Source organism: Mesoplodon densirostris, chromosome 9 (genome assembly GCF_025265405.1).
Source record: "Mesoplodon densirostris isolate mMesDen1 chromosome 9, mMesDen1 primary haplotype, whole genome shotgun sequence".
NCBI lineage: Eukaryota > Metazoa > Chordata > Mammalia > Artiodactyla > Ziphiidae > Mesoplodon > Mesoplodon densirostris.
In genome coordinates, this window is record NC_082669.1 from 54,321,042 (window position 1) to 54,330,469 (window position 9,428).

General features: G+C 45.4%; 1 protein-coding gene across 8 annotated transcripts in view; it reads right to left on the reverse strand.

Moving 5' to 3' along the window:
• DYNC1I1 (dynein cytoplasmic 1 intermediate chain 1) overlaps window positions 1-6,289 on the reverse strand; it is a 343,604-nt gene extending 337,315 nt beyond the window's left edge. For 6 of the 8 annotated variants that reach the window (XM_060108137.1, XM_060108136.1, XM_060108133.1 and 3 more), the window contains exon 1: window positions 6,116-6,194. The gene's annotated coding sequence lies outside the window, so the exon portion shown is untranslated. Of the gene's footprint in view, window positions 1-6,115 lie in introns of all 8 variants that reach the window. The other 2 variants (XM_060108140.1, XM_060108139.1) reach the window with 1 other exon arrangement.
• Window positions 6,290-9,428: the final 3,139 nt, after the last annotated feature.

The window sequence follows — 9,428 nt, forward strand, 5'->3', positions numbered from 1 at the left end:
CAGGGAAGATTTCAATACAAAACCAGAACATCTAAAGCAGGGCTTCGTAACTTTGGCTGTTCTGTGCATTGTAAGCTGTCCAGCGGCACCCTGATCCTTCCCACTACAGATGCCTACAGCCACCCTCTCTCCCCAAATGTGATAACCAAAACTGTCTCCAGACATCGTCAAATGTCTCCTGGGAAGGACAATCACTCTTGGCTGAGAACCAGTGCTCTAAAAACACTGGAATGGGCAGATCTCTTCCTGTAAATCACTAAATAGAAGAAAGACAACTATCCATACAGTCACCAGCCTGAGGGCAAGAGATGGGGCCAGTGGCTCTGCTGTTCTTTCTGGCCCTGCCACCTTGAGTTTGAGCCACATAGACGAAGGCCATGGACCTGACTCCCGGCACTGGCCCCGCAGTGACCTGTAACACACAGCACCGGTGCTAGATAAATATGTGCTCTTCAAACTGGCATTGTGTGCTGCTGGCATCCATGAGGCTTTCTAAAGAGCATGCAGGAATGTTATGATGAGCTAATAACGTCGTAATTTCGAGATCCGGAACTTCTGTCTGTAGGCTTTCCAAAAACTGACCCACCAGAGAACACACCTGTGGTTGTACAATCATTCAGGGCCTCCTTTCCCAACTCCCTTACCAGGAGGGAAAAAAGGAAACCCAAATCTTACTGTGATGCTTGACCACAAGGTATAAAAATACCCTTTTGTTGAAGAGCTTCTTCAGGTACTTTTTAAATAGAGGTTGGTATAGCACTTAGATTTTAATTTGGATTCAAAGAATGATGTCATCGTTTTATTTTTAAATGTCAAAGTTTACAATATTATGGAAATTACATTCATTGTGATTCTTTAAACTAACAATAAAAATGTTAGATGCCAACCTAAAATGTGTGGGTGTGAGGGAGCAGTAAACTTTTTAAAAACCTTTAGAGGTTACAGGAGAGAAAAAAGGTTGAAGCATAATGAAGCACACTGGTGTCTGTTCCCAGGCCAATCTGCTGATCAAAGGCAGCCATCCTCTACAGTGCCCGAGACTCATTTTTATTATAAAGAATGCTCTTGACTCTAACATAAATTTCCGCTTTATGTGTTTGCCACACTGATGGCATTAGCTGGTCTGTACCCAAAAATGAAACAATGGGGAAGGATCGCCGGATTGACAAGAACCGAAAACTAAAGGGCATGTAGGTCATCTGGTAAACAGAGGTCCCCCCAGGATTAAGTACCACGTTAGTGTTCCAGATCACGACGAAGCCACTATATCAAGTAAGCCCCAGAACACCGCAGAGCTTACAACTCAGCTTTGAAATAAGTGCATTTTTGCAACGAATAAAGTCTTGCAGTTACCCTGGCAAAACCAACCAATCAACTCTCTGGGCTTGGTTGTAGACTGCTATGCATGTGCTGCTCAGCAAGATACCTGGGCACACCTAAGAATCAAATGTGTGGGGCATGAGCACACACCTCAAGGGAAAGCAGGGCTCGCTTATCCTCTGCCACGCTGAGAAATGTCTAATTTTCTTGTTCCCCTGTGATCACACATTTAGGCTTTTCCTATCAGCATGTGAGAGTGTTCTTGAGGAACTCTCCGTCCTGCCACAATAAAAAGCTACACTAAACAGTACTTTTTGGTGTCCCACATAGAGAAACAATGAAATATGTTGGGAAGAGTATAAACAGGCTTTGGACTCTGGCCAACCTACATTTGAAATCCATCCCTTCTACTAACTGGCCTCATGTGGCCTTGACCGAGTGGCTTAATGTTTCCAATCATCTGATTCCTTGTTTGTCAAATGCAGATAAAAATGTCAGCCTTACAGGGATGTTGGGAAGATTCGATGAACCCTAAGTGTGAAAAGGGTAAGCGCCTAGTGAATGGCGAGCAGTGCTAGGGCTGCCTGAGGTCCTGGAGACCTCACTTGGTTGCAGCATGCATTAGTATATGTTGTACTTGGACCTGGGCACTCTAGCATGCCTCTGTAGCGAAATGGCAGCAATGTCCTGATAGCCAAGAACATTTTTGCTTGGCTGGTTCTAACAGGATAGTTTGCCTTGTTTCCAACACATTTCAGCAGAATGGCCTCTGCTCCTCCGCCTTCCTGAACAGTGCACTTGAACCAGTGGTTCTTAATCTCTTTTTAGTCACAAATACCCAGTCTTTCCCTACAAAACTGCATTTAGCACAAATGCATAAAGTTTTGCATCAATTATATCGGGTTCAGTGACCACCTGAAAACTCTCATATGCCTGCCCTCCATGGTGCCTATGACTCCTGCTTAAGAAGACTCCTCTAGGGCTTCCCTGGTGGCGCACTGGTTGGGAGTCCACCTGCCGATGCAGGGGACGCGGGTTCGTGCCCCGGTCTGGGAGGATCCCGCATGCCGCGGAGCGGCTGGGCCCATGGGCCATGGCCGCTGAGCCTGCACGTCCAGAGCCTGTGCTCCGCAACGGGAGAGGCCACGGAAGTAAGAGGCCCGCGTACCGCAAAAAAAAAGAAAACTCCTCTAAACAAAGACTCAGGAGATGCTTTATAAACATGTGGCTCCTCAGCTGGCACCTGGGTAGTGGCGCCTATGTTACAATGTAAGCTTCACGCTGACAGTCTGGTGCCAGGCTTCCCGCAGAGAAGCAAAGGAAACAAGTCCTGGGTACCAACGAAGAGCTCCCAGTCAAGAGGACTCATTTTTTACATGGACCTGGACAATGGTTTACAAATTTCAGAGTAATGAGAGTGGAGTTAACTTTAGTTAATTCTCAAAAGAAGTGAACCCTAGAAGTTCACGGTCCCAGCAAAGTCCCCAAAACAACATACTTTGTCATATTTTCTAGGGAATGTAGAAGACGCAACAGTTTCTAGTAAAAGGGATCCCTGATCAGTGGAACAACTATTTACATGGTATTTGAGATCCACAAAGTATTATGGGGAATTACTAGTTTCATTAAGCAGACAGAATGAAGGCAATATCTGACTTCAAAAGAGCTATGGTCGGGCTTCCCTGGTGGCGCAGTGGTTGAGGGTCTGCCTGCCGATGCAGGGGACACGGGTTCGTGCCCCGGTCCAGGAAGATCCCACATGCCGCGGAGCGGCTGGGCCCGTGAGCCATGGCAGCTGAGCCTGCGCGTCCAGAGCCTATGCTCCACAATGGGAGAGGCCACAGCAGTGAGAGGCCCGCGTACCGCAAAAACAAAACAAAACAAAAAAAGAGCTATGGCCCTACGTTGGTTTTGCCATATCATCCACACCTACCAATCAACTGGCAAAAAAGTATGGCTACACTTAAGGCTTAGAAGAAATAGCAATGGCTCACAAGGAAAATGGGCAACAAACCCAAACGAAACAGACAAGGTCAGCTTTTTTGTTTCTCTCAGGGGACGCTAGCTAAAACGGATGACTACTGGTTTTAGAGTCAGACCTGATTTGAATCCTACCTCTGCTATGTATTAAATATATCACTTAAGTCAGTTTTTCATCATCTGTAAAATATGGATAATAATGTCTACTTCATAAGATTAATATAGGGATTGATGAGATAACGGAAGAGCCTGGTATTCAATACATGAAAATTAACCGATATAAACTGTCCTATAGAAGAGTACTGTCAGATCGCCCAGGTTCAAATCCTGGCTCTACAACTTATTAGCCGAGCAATTTTCAGAAAGTTACTTGACATCCTTGTGTCTTAGTTTCCTTGCCTGTCAGATAGGATTACAAATAATATCTACCTCATCAGATTTTTATGAGGATTAAAGAAGTTAATACATGAGAAGTAGTTTAAAGTGCAATGCCTGGTCAAGTGCTCAGTACATTTTAGTAAATGTATTGGTAATATAATACATTCAGCAAAGGCAGTGCAATACATTTAGGAAATGTACTGAGCACTGCTCAAGTGCTCGGAATATTATTATCAACCTTTGTTTTATTTGATGGGGCAAAGTATAGAGAGAACAAGGTGATGAAAGAACATACTTAAGTTTGCAATGCGTGTGTGTGACCTTTACATTTGATGCTATTAGGTGACAGAACGAAACAAGGTGACCAGGGAGGATGAGTGGCCCACTGATGTAACTGCTGATGAAGCTTGTACACATTTGTGCTAAGAGACGTGGCTGGATTTAAAAACTTGGCATGTATTTTACAAGACTCATCTACATGGTTGTTTTGAATATGAACAGAGCAGCACCCAGGCTTTATCTCCAAGAATTACTTGACTCAGCACTGGAGTCACGGAAAAGGCTCATTTATTAAATGTAGACTCTGGAAGGAATCTTTGGGGAAGCAGTAGGGGTGGGAACAAAGATCATAGAGCCCCCTCTTAGACATGAAACATGATGAGAAATGCCTGATAACTTCTTCTTACTATCTCAGTTCATTAGAAACTAGGGACCAGGGACCACCACTTGTGAGAACTCTGCTCCACTGTTCTGTGGGTTGAGTTTCTCTTCTCCGCCCATATCCCTAGTGGTGATTATACCTAATGATATAGACCTGTAACACCAAAAAAGCTTCAGGACTTATTTCTAGTAGGAGAGAAGGAAAGGCTGGGTGTGGGGAGGGGCTGAACCATCCCTCTCCTCCAGGGCACTGTGCAGAAGCTCAGCAACCCTGAGGTCCAAGAGAGAGGAAGCAGGTGCATCAGTGCCTGAGACAGGGAAGAAAAAGAGAGATGTGGAAGATGTTATGGGCCAAAAATGGGGCCCAGAGTTGAACAGGCTGAAAAAAGCCTGTATTGGGCCCCCAACTATATTAATTAAACATACCAGTGATGATGCTAGAAGATTTTTAAAAGAAATGGCTCTTGGAGCACTGGATCCTCAAACCTTAAGAAAGACTGGGGAGTTGGTTCCTATGAAGAGAACATTTGATGACTTAGTGGTAGCAATGTATGATTTTATTTTACTAAGAAACATAGTCAGAAGAGCAGAGTTTGGGTCCTTTTTCACCAGGCCGAAACTTGCACTGAGTGCAAATTTCAAATTTACTAATACTGATCAACGTGTTTCTCTATAATTTCCACAGTGAAAATGTATACAGAGGCAGTCACCCATATCTGTGCTAATATTACCCATATGATGTCTTCTGCAGCTACCATGCCTTACTGTTGGTTATGCTTTCTGCGAATCTGGAATATGTGGAAGCAATTTTGCACAACCCTGAACTACAATAAGTCTACAGTGCCCACTTGAAAGGCATTCCAGGCAAGAAAATGGCTGGCTACTTGTTCTGCCCCTTACCTAGATGTGGGAGAGTCCAGGATAACGAATATATTCCATCTGCTGCATTTTGCTGAGCCTCTAATTTCCTAAGTAATTTCCTGTCCTGATCCTGGGTTTCTGTTCATCCTTATTACAAGTCATGAGAATCCCGCACACTCAGTTCCCATCAGTGTCGCCAGGGTCACTGACCTTATGATGACGACGCACGGATTTATAAGGCCAGAGCGATGCGGGAGTGGGGGAAGGAGAGGCACGTGGCCTCGAAGGTGTTTACTAAAACATATCCCCCAGCCACACTTTTTTTTTTTTTTTTGCAGCAGTGAGAGAAACTGGCACCTTCTTGCGCGTGTTTAATTAATGCCTTGCTGGAAGTACATTCGCTTCCTTCGACTTGGCGGGTAGCAACAGCATTTTAGAGCTTTGCAGACAGCTGAAAATGTACTCAAACAGCATCCATTCCCCTCCCTCTGCAGCTCCCCCCTCCCTCGGGGGCCGTCAGCTGGTTGCCCTGAGGGGTGCGGATTTCACTGCCGCTAACCTTCTGTTCCCCAGGAGAAAACCGAGGCGGGGCGCACTGGGACGCCCCTCCCAGCCCACAAGGTGAAGACACCACTACTCACTCTTTCTCATCTGCTCTCGCCTCCTGGCTCAGCCGGGAGAGCCGCAGCAAGGGGCTGCCGCTGCCGGGCGGGGGGTGGGGGGGGATTTGGCCGCTTTCGGGCGCCGCGGAGCACGCAGGAGCCCGGGGAGGGGGCCGAGGCCAAGGTCCGGCTGCGGCTGCCACAGCCGCACTACTGCCCAGCAGCTCCAGAAGCCGACAACCCGGGGGCGGGAGGGTTGAAGAGGGGCGCGGAGGCGGCGGCCCGGGGAGCGCGACCACCCGCCTCCCGTTTACCTGGACGCGGTCGGCGGCGGCGGCGGAACTGGGCTCGAGAGCGCGGCCACGGCTCCCCGGCGGCGGCGGCGGCGGCGGCGGCGCTCGTGCGCTTCCCGAGGGCGGCGGGCCCGGCGCGCGCAGGATGTGCTGTCTCACGCTGCGCCGGCCGCTCGGCTCACGCTCCTCCGGGACCTACAGCACTTCCTCCCTCTCCGGAGCCTGACACTGACAGCTCCCTGCGAGCACCCAGTCTGCGGCTTGCCCCGCCCCCGGCCCACGCCCTCCACGCCCCGCGCTCCTCCCGCGGGAGGGCCCTCCGCACCCGGGATCGCGACGAGCGGGTGGCTCCGGCCCAGAGGCTGATGGCAGCAGCCGACCTGGGGAGGTCTATCCGTCTACCCCTGTGCCACCGGTAGGACTCGCCTAAGTGGCTGCAAACGGAAGAGCTTCAGTGTTGTGAGAGCTCCTGCCGACATGCGAACATGGAACAACTTTCACTCCCTGACAACTACTTTAGGTTATTTAAACAGAAATAGAGAAAGCTCAGATCCATCTGTTACGCACAAAGACTTATAGATTTGGCCTTAATTTTTCCCAGAGGAAAAAATATATATTCAGCTTGTCTCCACAACATTGCTTCTTAAAGTCCTAGCTTTTAAATATCTGTATAACAAAATATCCTCCATATGATAAGTGAAATAAGTCAGACAGAGAAACACAAAGACTCTGTGATATCACTTGTATAAGGAATCTAAAAAATACGAGGAACTAGTGAATATAACAAAGGAGCAGACGCACAGATATAGAGAAGAAATTAGTGGTCAGTGGGGAGAGGGAAGGGGGAGGGGCGTTATAGGGGTAGGGGATTAAGAGGTACAAACTATCATGTATAAAATAAGCTGCAAGGATATATTGTACAACACGGAATATAGCCAATATTTTATAACTGTAAATGGAGTATACCTCTAAAAATTGTGAATCACTATATTGCACACCTGTAACATAATATTGTGTAAACAAGCAGAACGGAATGGGGCCTTCCCAGGGACAGACCCCTCCCCCATATCCTCTGCTTTAGCTCCTCTGTGAAGTGCCTAGGTAACAGTATCTGATGCACATTTCCTGAGTTGTTTTACAGACGCTAAAACCCCCAGGTGGAAGACATTAACTAGTTAACTACTCAATGACCGAGAGCACGAAGCCCCCAGGCCTATTGGCGCCTAAGGACAACCTCTAAACCTAAGGTTAACCCCTGTGACACCGCCCTGTTACCTCACCATTAACCAATCAGAGAATTGTGCACGAGCTGATCAGGTACCCTGGGGCTCCCCTCCCTCACCTTGCCCTTAAAAATACTTTGCTGAAACCCATTGGGGATTTCAGGCTTTTTGAGCATTAGCTTTCCCAGACTCCTCGTATTATGCCTTATAATAAACGCTGCCCTTTCTTTCCTCCACCACAACCGGCTGTCAGTAGCTTGGCTTTACTCTGCGTGGGCAAGCAGACCCAAGTGTGGTTCAGTAACGATTGTATACCAACTATACTTCAATTTAAAAACAAAAAAAACAGCACATATGAAAAAGAAAAAAAATTTTTAATAAAAATCTGGGTAACCATTCTTGGACTCCCCCAAAGCTTCCATAACAGCCGAGTTTTAAGGCCCAGAAATGGATTGGGGGATTCTAATTGATGCAGGTTTGGCACCATTTTTAAGTAAGCTTTTCATCATGTTTCTTAGATATCTGTGGGGTCATTGTACACATTAGAATGAAAGTAGAGAGCAAGGACTATATCTCATTCACTGCAGTATCCCCAATATCTACAACAGTGTTTGATGCATAAACGGGTGCTCAATAAATATTCATGAATTTATTTAATTGACAAGTACTACAGTATTTTCAAAATAAATATAGATCTGATTGTGAATACAACATCATACCTATCTATAAAATGGCCTTCCTTGTTCCAATTTTGCCTTGCTGACAAATTATTGCTAGCATAAGTATGGCTAAAAAAGAGAGAGTTAAAATGTCTTTAGTTAGAAGGAATTCAAACTATTCCAGAAGAAAAATTCTATGAAACAAATACTTGCCACTGCCATGTATTAGATACTTAATATATGTCAAACTCTACATATATTTTCCTTTAAAATTTTTCAGTAACACTATGTAACAGATACAATGCCATGCCCATAGAAAATGAATCTGAGTCTCAAAAAAGTTAACTACCTTGCCTGAATTCCACAGCTACTGAGTGATTCACCTGAGATCAGAATCTGTGTCCACCTGACTTCACAGCTTATACATTCCCACTTGGTATTACTGTCTCTCCAATACGAGGGTTGATGAATGTCCACTACCTGCAAAGCATTGTGTTATGTTAGGAGTTTCAGATGGTCCAAAATTGAGGAGAATATAATCCCTTTTCACAAGTAAGGTTAAAATCCAGTTGAAGGTGGAAAAAGAGATAAAGGCAACATATAATTAAAGACAAACCATAAGGAAATGGTCAAAGCCGTACAATGTGTTAAGAGTACTCAAATAAGAGCCCATCTGGTATGAGTGGGGGAGATTGTAGGACATTAGTATTATGAATATGGATAATATTTGAAATGGGTAGGTAAGGTTTTTAACAGTAGAAATGAAGAAGGGAGAACATTTTCAGGCATAAACAAAGCTCCAAAGAAGAGAAAGCACTATGTATACTTAGGAAATGTTGAGTGAGCCAGCTTTTGGAGCATAACAGACTCATAGGGGAGCAGATTTGGGCCTTAAGGGATGCTGAAGAGCAGACAATGGACTACCACCATTACAGATATTTGAGCAGGAAATGACACTTGAGGAGAGTCACCTGAGGGTATCTAAGTATAGGGGACTGGAACAAGCAAAGTCTGAAGAGACCAATTCGAAGTTCATTGTAAAAATCCAGGCCAGGATTAAGAAGGTCTAAATTTGTCAATCGTATTCATGACGAATAGCTTGAAATACGTGCTTGGCACAAATTAAACCCTCAATAAAAAGCAGTTGTAATTATTTTTATTATGTACTCAGGCATAGTACAGATATTGGGTGTGGGACTGGAAATGAATAAGAAATAAATGGTCTCTACATTCCAGAGGCTCAAAATCTAAAGAAAAGAAACTGGCTTTAATACCAAGCAGACTAGGAAAAGCAGAATAATTAAAAACATTTGCCATGAGAGATCGAGAAGGAGAAAATGCATTCCAATTGGGAATTTTTGTGATCTGGAAGGTCTTGTTGAAGAGGTTCTGGGTGTTTGTGTTTAGTTAGATGCAAATTTTGTCATGTGGTGATACGCACTTGAGAATGAG